This window comes from Nicotiana attenuata, chromosome 3, assembly GCF_001879085.1.
Source record: "Nicotiana attenuata strain UT chromosome 3, NIATTr2, whole genome shotgun sequence".
Classification (NCBI taxonomy): Eukaryota; Viridiplantae; Streptophyta; class Magnoliopsida; order Solanales; family Solanaceae; genus Nicotiana; species Nicotiana attenuata.
In genome coordinates this window covers 16,315,983-16,327,863 of record NC_031991.1, presented here as the reverse complement: position 1 = coordinate 16,327,863, position 11,881 = coordinate 16,315,983, and positions in this window count along the sequence as shown.

Sequence of the window (11,881 nt, the reverse complement as noted above, 5' to 3'; positions counted from 1 at the left end):
GCCTAACATACATTGAGAATTAGCAGAAATAACAACTTAGATATCAAATTAAACGGTTAAACAATCATAAATAAACCCAAACGGTACAACTGTCAAACATCTCCCAAAACCGGTGAAACTGAGTCATAAGCTCTAGAGAGAATGCGCTAATAATCTCTAAATACAACTCTGTTTGAAGTGAAGTGTTACATCCCGCATTTTCGTATGTTAAAGTTTTGTCTTCAGTTAATTGACGTAAACTCGGGGATGAGATTTTTGATATTATAAGCATTATGCTATTTTCAAACACATGATGAGTAAATTCGTGAAGGAGAGAAGGTAAGAAAATGGAAGAAAATGAGTTTCGTTAAAGGTTGTTGATTTGGGATGAAATACGGGTCGAGCGATAATACCCGATATTTATGGACTAGTACCATACAAGATACCACGTGACTATAATAGTAAGGTGTACAAAGGGTATTAAAAGTAAGTAGTATTTTAAGTAGTTTGAGATAATTTCTAATTATGTGGGTAATTGGTTAATTATCGGGTAACGGGACATTACCTAATTAATAAATTATTAGATAAGATTAACCCCCCCTCCCCCAAGAAACGTGGCAGCAAGTCACATATTAGACAAATGACTCTTGGTCATTTATGATTAGGTGGCAAAGTAATGTTTTAATTACATAACACCTCATTTCTAAAATCTTGAGCTTTTGGTAGGTGTCAAAGTAATAACTTCATCTCTAGGATTTTGAATACAAGACATTTCATTCCTAACATTTTCATTTCTAACAATCAGATGTGAAGTTTTACACATTCACTTCATTTCTAATATTTTCCATATCAAAGACACTACAAGCAGAAGTGGGGGACGTTAGCCATTCTTATAGGTTTTCAACAAATTTTATTTTTAAAACACTTCAATTAGATTCTAAACATTACTTTGACAACGTGATTTCTTCAACCAAAATCCAACGAGGTTTTTTAGCACAACTAGCAACGTGAGATTTTGCGATTTTAAGGGAGTACGATGCAATCTTTTCCAAGAATATCATACGGATTTTTTCCTACTCCAGGTATGCTAAGGCTATCCCTTCTTTCTTTTGGCATGATTCATACGATACAAACGAAACGAGTAAATGCACAACTTCCATAAATGACTCTATTCATAGAAATACTAGAGGTTCCTATATTCTTGATTCCCCATGTGTCATATTATTCTATCATCTGTTCATGGGTCTCAAAAAATACGTAAGTTGATAAAGTTTATTTCATGATATTAATCAGAGGCATAATGGTCTTATGACGTTCCGAAAGATTTTATTAACGTACTTCTCATGCATTGCATTCATTTACATGTACATTGACCCATGACCAGATGGCGTTATATACGCGTATATATGTATGTATATAATATGTATATGGGATATGGGAAAAGGTTACGGCGTTATATACGCAGCACCACCTGATCAGCTGGTATACGTTGATGATTTTGCCCGTAGTGGTCGAGATGATATGATGGGATGCCCTCAGTAGCTTGATGATGTTATGAACACATGTACCTATGCACGACATGACACTATAAGTATTTCAGGATTTACAGAGTTATCCAGACTTACAGGTCGAGTCATTTACTCTATATTTCTTCCATGTCTTTTATGTACTTATTTATGTGCCTTACATACTCGGTACATTTTTTGTACTGACGTCCCATTTGCCTGGGGACACTGTTTTCATGCTTGCAGGTCCTACTAGACATGTCGAGAGTCCTCCAAGTAGGCTATCAGCTCAGCGGAAGATGTTGGTGCACTCCATTTGCTCCGGAGTTGCTTGTTTGGTCAGTATGATTTAGACGCGTATTGTTTGGTATGGCGGGGCCCTGTCCCGACCTTTATGACATTTATGTACACTTAGAGGCTTGTAGACATATGTCGTGTACGTGAAATATTGTATGGCCTTGTCGTCCTATGTTTAGTGTACAAATGATTATTTGGTCTTATAGACCAGTATGTCGAATATATAATTTTGTATTCCCTTGTGCTTTACTTCGGTTCATTTACCTATGATAGAATGATACGAAAGATGCGTTACGTTAGTACTCGATTAAGTAAGGTATCGGGTGCTCGTTGCGGCCCATAGGTTTGGGTCGTGACAAAAGTGGTATCAGAACAGTTTTGTTCTAGGGAGTCTATAAGTTGTGTCTAGTAGAGTCTTGTTTATGGGTGTGTCGTGCACCACACTTATAAGCAGGAGGCTACAGGGCATTTAAGACTGTCACTCTTTCTTTTTACTCTAGATCGTGTGGTAGAGTTCAGTTGTAAGAACTCAATTTCCTAAACTCTATCTTATTCATAATACGACGATGCCTACATCCAGAAAGACAGGTGGTAAGAGATATAGTTGTGGAAGAGTTGAGTTAGAAAAACTCGATTTTTGCGTCATGCTTATGATGGATAAATATGAAGTATTCAGCAGACCATGTGTATACTAAGATGTGTAAGCTTCTTGATAAGGATCCCTAAGGCAAGAATGCCTATCCACTTTTATGATAAAAAGGAAAAAAAGAATCGGAAAGTAGACATAAGTTCCAGCAAGTAACAGAAGCAAGATGAAGAAGGGTACGAGGCACCCAGTTAATGAAGATTATCAATATTTACCACTCAGGCAGAGAGATATAAGCATTTTGAGTTACCTTCAATAGTAACAGAGTTATGTACAATTGGTCACACCCATTCCAGTTATGCCCTATGGGGGTTAACAGTAGTAGTATAAGAGGAGGACGGGACATCAAGATCCGGCTGGGGTTAGAGTAACCCAAAATGATGGATGGATTGTTGCGTCAATTGACATTTCCGAAGAATATTGCAAATATGCTAATACATCTCCTCATGAGATACCCAGATGTTGCACTCTAAAATAGTACAGCTAGATATGAGCACTACAAAGATAGGCACTGAAAGCCTGCAAGGGATAAATATTACCTTAGTGTGACTGTCGTCCCTAGTAGAGCGAGGATGTTGAGCAACTTGAAGAGCCGATGAATAAAGCAAGGAGAGCTAAAAGCGAAAGAATGTCGTGTTGAAGTTTTCACAAGAAAGGGATAGGCAGAAATATTAGCAGAGTAATTATAAGGAAGAATTATGAGTGAGATGTGATACATGGATGACAACGGTAAGTGTTACAGAATCTATAGTCAAATGAAGAAAGAGACAAAAGGTGATGGGCCTTAAGACAACAGAAGAGTATAGGCCATACGGTCACATCCTCATTTCGAGAAATAAGTTCGCAACTCTAACGTGATTAACAGAAGGAAAAGTTAGACCCTAAAGTAATAGAAATCAGTATGTGCTGGTGAACAAGATAAACTAAACATGAATTAAGGACTGAGTGATTTGATAATAGTCGGTATCGTGAGAATTTCAGATTTCGTTCCGGCGGTAATAGAATGGGACAACAGAAGAAGATTCATGAGAAATTCAAAGAATGGTCATTCAGGAAGACGCTTCCCTAAAGCAAGCAATGTGAGCAAAGTTAAGCTTAAAGACTGTATGTGCCAATTATACTAACTGTCACCCTCGCAAGTAAGGAATTTTGTTATCCTTGGTACAGAAAGATTACCGCAAGGCGAGTTAGGGTTATCGATGATGTGAGAAGATGCCAAAGATGAAAAGGTAAAATATTTATACGTAGATCATCGTAGCACTAAATGTTAGTACTCCCCTAAAGGGGGGAATATGGAGTGATGTGGCATTAAGTTAGAATTAAGTGGATCTAGTAACTATGGAATGATAAAGGAAGAATGCGATAAAAATGAGAAAGGGATGAGATTGCACTTATTCAAATGTTATAGATATGCTATGATTTCAGAACATTATGTAAGCACAACGCCAAAAAAAGGAAGTAAGGGTTCCTGCCCGGGATGTTTTTGATAAATAAGGAGCTAGTGCGAGAGGTAAGTTAAGACAAAGGAAATAACCCAAGAAAGATTACGCGGAATATGGATATGAGAATGGGCCAACGAGTAGTTAGTAGTTGATTTAGGAAGAGCCTAGTCATGACTAGACAAGAGGTTACAGACAAATCAGCAGATCATGCAAGATAAATATAGTGAACTCCAATATGGAGAATTCAGCCTTGCAGTAATGTCATTATAATACTTTAGATATATTCAAATAGGAGTCGGGGTAGTTAAAGGTACCGTATGAATGTTACGGGAATAAAAGAGAGTGCCACTGGGAAGACAATCAAAATATCAGTTCAGAAGCAACCCTACAAGCACAAGGGCATAAGGAAGAAGATTTCAACCTAAGCACAACGACCTAAAGAGGAAATGGTCGTGTAACAACAGTCTCACAACAATATTGTAAGCACTCCAAAGGAAAGTGGCACCTACTGTGGCTAATGAATGGGAAGTAAAAATTAAAAGTAATATTCGAGAATCATATGAGTTGCATGAAAACTCTGGCATGCGTGGGAACTAAGATAAACTAAGTATGCACGTAACAAGGGGGCAGAAAGACCAGGAGAAGTAATAGCTTACGTTAAAGAAAGCTAAGAAGGAACGAAAGAAATTATTCGATCAATGATCCCGAGTTGGTGATGTTATGAACGCACTTAAGAGTTTGGAGTTTTATACTTGCAGCATATACTACCGTAGAAGATTCTGGTATACGTTAAAAGAAAGAATTGAGCCCAGGTCATAGACGAAGGATTGAATTATTAAAGGATTCTATCATGAATATCCCTCGGCGCCTATGAAAGGCTAAAGTAATAACTAATACCAGGAGCCGCAGATCGGAAGATAGCTTAAGCCTACATAAAGGATGATCAGAAAGAAGAGGAAACTAAAGAGTTACATCGACTAAGTAAAACAGAGTGGACCAAGAGAATTATAGACCTCTGGATCACTCTTAAATAGCAGAGGTATAAGAGAGATAGTACAGTAGCTATATTTTATAATGGCTCTACGATGAAGCCAACTGAAGAGTACCAGCCTCATAAGAAGTCAGTATAAAGCTCCCACCGGATTGTGTATGCACCAAAGGTGCAAGTATTATAATAGAGCTTCAGGTTGTGGAGGTAAATTATACCTATGTGGAAGGGACGTTATGAAAGAGATAGAAGAATGTGAGGCAATATTTTAAGGTAAGTAAGGAAATGGTGAACAATGTACAAGATACTCAAGTGCAGAAGGATGTGATGGTCCATACTTCAAATAAAAGGCTAAAAGCGCGGGGATTCAGTATCCAGGAATGATAGCAGCATCGTCAGTGGCATATCATCCGATCTATGGTTTCTAGGTGCCGAAAGATCTAGCCAAGAGGGTAAATAAGGGTTGATGTCTCGCTTGATGTTCCAAAATAACATAAGGAAATCTATGGTGCAAGCAAGTTAAAGGAAGGTTGCGAATAGTATAAATAGATACATATAGGTCGCAAGCTAAAGTATAGTAAAGCGACAAGGTTTTATAACAGGAGTAAGGATGAGAAAGGGCGAATAAGATGATGACGAGAGTGGATAAGTACTCGGGATTAAGTCCATGAAAACAAGAGAGCTAATGGTTTCTCTAAGTTATAGAAAGCTCAGCATAGCCTGAACGAACTTAAAGAAGTCTAAGACTAACAACATTTGGGAGAGATGGAATGCTGCCCTGGTAGTAGAATAACGGTGTAATTGTGATAGATAAAGGATGACGTTTGAGCCTTCGATTGAGTAATGACTTGAAGAGGATTTAATGAATTGTAAGGGACTAAAATACCCATATAAGGTGAGTCACACTGGGATGCTATAAAGTATGGTTATGGAAGTATAGTATCACCCCTAGGTGGATCAATCTAATTACTCCAGATGCCCCCGATGAGGCGCGAGCCCTAGCGGCGGTGTTACATAAGAGATCAAGTTATCAGTGGTAAATGATGGATCAACATTAAGGTGAATCAACAATAGATGGATAAAAGTTCAACAGTATGAGATGAGATTAGACCATCAGTCTTAAGGATAAGCAACGAGAGTAACCCGGAGTTGGTTGCAGACCTCGGTAACGATAAATCAAAGTAAGAGTTATGGTATAGTATGACCTACGTAGATGCAGTAAAGTCATACGAATGGATAACCAGGTCTATAAAATAAGATATAGCAATATTCACAAGTTCTACAAAGTACCGAGCGAAGAACTTCAGTATACCTATAGATGCCCAAAGAGACATCTTATTAAGCTCTGTATATGTTTACAAAGTAAGGCCTAGAGATTGGTAAAAGCTGGAGGAAAAAGGAGAGAAGAGTCGCATAGGCACATTTACAAGGTCAGTATCGTAGAGGCTGCATGATAGAAGGTAGCAACAGTTACGAGATTGGAAGGATTTCGATCACAAGTCATGGTGTGGGAAAGAGGCCTAAAGGGGGGAATGCCCCGGTCTTTGGATGTATTCACAGGACAGTTGCCTAGATGGCAAGGAGAGTACTAAAGTATTCGCAAGATCCATAGGTTATGAAAATGATAAGTGCATCAGTCAATATTCGAGAACGATGTTCCAAAGTGGGGAATGATGTTACATCCCGCATTTTTGTATGTTAAAGTTTCATCTTCAGTTAATTGACGTAAACTCGGGGATGAGATTTTTGAGATTATAAGCATTATGCTATTTCAAACACATGATGAGTAAATTCGTGAAGGAGAGAAGGTAAGCAAATGGAAGAAAATGAGTTTCGTTAAAGGTTGTCGATTTGGGATGAAATACGGGCCGAACGATAATATCCGATATTTATGGACTAGTACCACACAAGATACCACATGACTATAATAGTAAGGTGTACAAAGGGTATTAAAAGTAAGTAGTATTTTAAGTAGTTTGAGATAATTCCGAATTATGTGGATAATTGGTTAATTATCGGGTAACGGAACATTACCTAATTAATAAATTATAAGATAAGATCAACCCCCCCCCCCCTCCCAAAAAAAATGTGGCACCAAGTCACATATTAGACAAATGACTCTTGGTCATTTATGATTAGGTGACAAAGTAATGTTTTAATTACATAACACCTCATTTCTAAAATCTTGAGCTTTTGGTAGGTGGCAAAGTAATAACTTCACCTCTAGGATTTTGAATACAAGACATTTCATTCCTAACATTTTCATTTCTTAAAATCAGATGTGAAGTTTTACACATTCACTTCATTTCTAATATTTTCCATATCAAAGACACTACAAGCAGAAGTGGGGGACGTTAGCCATTCTTATAGGTTTTCAACAAATTTCATTTTCAAAACACTTCAATCAGATTCTAAACATTACTTTGACAATATGATTTCTTCAACCAAAATCCAAGGAGGTTTTTTAGCACAACTAGCAACGTGAGATTTTGCGATTCTAAGGGAGTACGGTGCAATCTTTTCCAAGAATATCATACGGATTTTTTTCTACTCCAGGTATGTTAAGGCTATCCCTTCTTTCTTTTGGCATGATCCATACGATACAAACGAAATGAGTAAATGCACAACCTTCATAAATGACTCTATTCATAGAAATACTAGAGGTTCCTATGTTCTTAATTCCCCGTGTGTCATATTATTCTATCATCTGTTCATGGGTCTCAGAAAATACGTAAGTTGATAAAGTTTATTTCATGATATTAATTAGAGGCAAAATGGTCTTATGACGTTCCGAAAGATTTTATTAACGTACTTCTCATACATTGCCTTCATTTATATGTACATTGACCCATGACCAGATGGAGTTATATACGCGTATATATGTATGTATATATATATATGTATATGTGATATGGGAAAAGGTTACGACGTTATATACGCACCACCACCTGATCAGCTGGTATACATTGATGATTTTGCCCGTAGTGGCCGAGATGATATGATGGGATGCCCTCAGAAGCTTGATGACGTTGTGAACACATGTACCTATGCACGACATGACATTCATACGCATATGCATGACACTATATGTATTTCATGATTTACAGAGTTATCCAGACTTACAAGTCGAGTCATTTACTCTATATTTCTTCCATGTCTTTTATGTACTTATTTATTGTGCCTTACATACTCGATACATTATTCGTACTGACGTCCCTTTTGCCTGGGGACGCTGCGTTTCATGCCCGCAGGTCCTGATAGATAGATCGAGAGTCCTCCAAGTAGGCTATCAGCTCAGCTGAAGATGTTGGTGCACTCCATTTGCTCCGGAGTTGCTTGTTTGGGCAGTATGATTTAGACGCGTATTGTTTGGTATGACGAGGCCCTGTCCCGACCTTTATGATATTTATGTACTCTTAGAGGCTTGTAGACATATGTCGTGTGGCCTTGTCGGCCTATATTTAGTGTACAAGTGATCATTTGGTCTTATAGGCCAGTATGTCGAATATATAAGTTTGTATTCCCTCATGCTTTACTCCGGTTCATTTACCTATGATAGAATGATACGAAAGATGCCTTACGTGTGTACTCGGTTAAGTAAGGTACCGGGTGCTCGTTGCAGCCCATAGGTTTGGGTTGGGACATGAAGATAAACAGTAGTAAAGCAATAGAAGAAGGTGACTCCGTGGCCTACAAGCGTCGAGTAGGTATTCCTTGAAGTCTCCGGAATAACTGGTCAATCACTGGCGTCTGGCACGAGCAGAAGTACCTGGGTCTGCACAAAAAAATGTGTAGAAACGTAGCATGAGTAACCACAACGGTACCCAATAAATATCAAGCGTAACGTTGGTAGAGTAGTGACGAGGCTAGGTCAAGACACCTACTAGAGCAAAGGAACCTGTACAAAATATAATATAGTCTAATAACGGAACACAAAGAATTAAATGGCAACAAAGCAGTATAATGATGTAAGGGTAGCACGAATATAAAAACAATGAAGGACAACAAGAATGAGCATTTGATAAGAACAACAAATAATCAAATACAGTCAAATACAAGTGAGTCAAATGAAGAATAACAATAACTGTTCCATCAACAAGCTCTTTCAACATAGAATGTACAACAAAAATCACAAACGAGGCACCAAACCGCATTCTCTTTCACATTTCACAAGTCATAATCACAATCTTCCCTATATCTTTTTTTTTCAATCTTCCTTATATTACCGCGTGAGCCTTGCATTTATTTTATAAATATTTTTTTCGAAATAACTACACGCGTTTTAGCCCCCTTATCTTGCTGCGTGGTTTCATGTAATTCCCTTACTAGCAACACGCGTATAAATCCCACCTTATCTCACCGCTTATGTTTCAATACTCACCCCTATACCACCGCATATGAATCAATATTGCAACACAATAATCAACTCGCACCACATGTGCCCGTATGCCACAACATTATCAAATCATCAATAACAATGTCACCACAACACATAGCCCATGGATCAACCACAATTTATACAAGAATCTCAATAAATAACAAAATGAATGAGAAACAACTCAACAAGGAAAGATATTTCGGTAACCAAACCTCAATGTGTCATTAGCTTCCACAACTACAACTTCAATGACTCATAATGAAGATATTCCCATGAAATGGAAACTCCCAATTCAAGTGTATAACATAAGCTTAACAATAAAAGAGATAGCATGAAATAGCAACTAAGTATAAACGCATGAGAATAACTCAATAATGGAAAGGATAACATGTAACAACAACTACAAATAAACGCATATGAGGGAAACTTCGACAATGGAAACTAGCACGTGTAATAATGACTTCAAATAAAGCATGTAGGAATAAATTTGACAATGAAAGATAGAACAGACAATAATAACTGCAATTAAGTGCTTAAAAGTAACCTAAGAGTCTAAACCAGTCAAATACCACATATAAGCCCGTGTACACACTCGTCACCGCGTGTACACGTCTTCCACATAACCCAATTAGTACAATCAACCCAATTCTTAAGGAGTAGTTTCCTCCACACAAAGTTAGACAAAATACTTACCTCAACTAGGCCAAATCAATACTAAAAAATAGCTTTTCCCTTATGATTCGCCTACGCACGGCTCAAATCTAACAAAAAATGACATAATATCATTAAACAATGCAAGCGAAACCAATTTCGATTAATAAAGCTAAGATCTTTACACTTTTTTCCCAAAGGTCAACAAAAGTCAACTCGGGTCTAAGGGCAGATCCCGACTACCCATAACCCCACGAGTCCATATATGTGTTTTGTTTCAAATCCGAGTCAAATTCGACTCTCAAATCCCAAATTTTTATTTTTCAAAAAATAGACAAAACTCCGAAAATTTCTCTTTGATTCTCATAAACTTGATGTTAGATCTCATATATAATCATGTTATGTAGTTGGAAATTGATCAAAATCACTTACCCAATGATTGTAGGTGAAAATTCCCTCTCCAAATCGCCTCCTACCGAGTCTAGGACTCTAAATTAGTCCAAAGTACTTCTAATCTTAAATTTTATACATCGCTGCAAACGTATTTCCTATAAATTCCAACCACAATGAATGCAAATTTTTATGGTCTTTCTGATGTTGTATGTAAATGGTAATATTTTGTTGGCAAAAAATGATAAATGATATTATTTGGCTAAATTGTGCTAATTACTTTATTTGTTGATACATTTTTTGTGAGGTTTCCTTTATAATTTGGAGGTATATCTTACAATCTGGGAGTGATCAGATTAAGTCGTGCCGACTTTAAATTTTTCTATTTCGGCATTAAAAAAGGTTTAATTGATATATATTGACAAAGAAAATTTGTGCACTATCAATGTGTTTTAATCTATTATAACAAGTAATCTGTATTATTTTCAATTTTTAATATCACTTTATTTGAATGATTGCATATTATCTTTTAGGTGAATGGACATTATAAAATTTTTTTTTTTACAATAAATATATAAAAATTAAACCTAAAGAAAATTTTAGGACGAATGAAAATAAATTGTCAAATTTACAAGTGGTAATTGAAAAATAACACCAGTTTCAAAAGTAATTGAAATTTAGTCAATTTTTTTATGTAAAGATAAAATCTGAACAAAAACACCCTTTAAAATCCGAAAAAAATTTCAGCATAAGAAGCTGGAGTTCGAGTTTTTTACATATGAGATCCCAACATAATGTGCTAGAGTTCCAATATAATATAGCAAACTTCATTTATGGCCAGCCGCTAGAAACTAATATCAGCCGCTGGCCACAAAATTGCAGTATGCATTTTATAGCCCAAAACTGATTAAAAGGCTAGCCACCGACCCAACTATCACGGACGCACAGTCCCGTCCTTCATCCAAAAATCGCTCTTCTCCAATTCCAACCCAAGTTCCAAAATAGAAAAATGAAATCTAAGATAAGAAGCAGGAAATTGAGATCTTCAATGCCGTCGTATTATACATACATAAAGCCAAGGAGCGTTGGCACAACTCAGGAACTCCAAAATCACTACTAATCAAGACCAAACGATGCTCAATCTCCGATTGCAATGTGCTAGCAAATACCCAATACAGAACAAACCTCTTAGCACCAACCACAGAGGGCTTAATTTCTTATTTCAATTTGAAGATTGCGAACCACCGTCACTATATAAATTGTGTCACTTATTCTGGTTTCTTCTTCTCTTCCTATAACCCAAAAAAAAAAAATTCAGAAATCTCAAACAAAAAAACCAAAAAAAAAAATAAATGAAAAGGGGTTAAGAGCAAAGCAAACCTCGCCCATTGTTGTTCTTGGATATGGATAGAGGTAGCTGATAAGCTTGAAGAGAGAGAGAGAGAGAGAGAGAGAGAGAGAGAGAGAGAGAGAGAGAGAGAGAGAGAGAGAGAGAGATTCTCTCTCTTTAAGTTTTTTTGTTGTTTTGTATGTGTACTGTTTGGTGTTATTCTCAAGAAAGTTCAAAAGAGAAGTGGTGAGCATGGGCTACATAGAGATCAACGA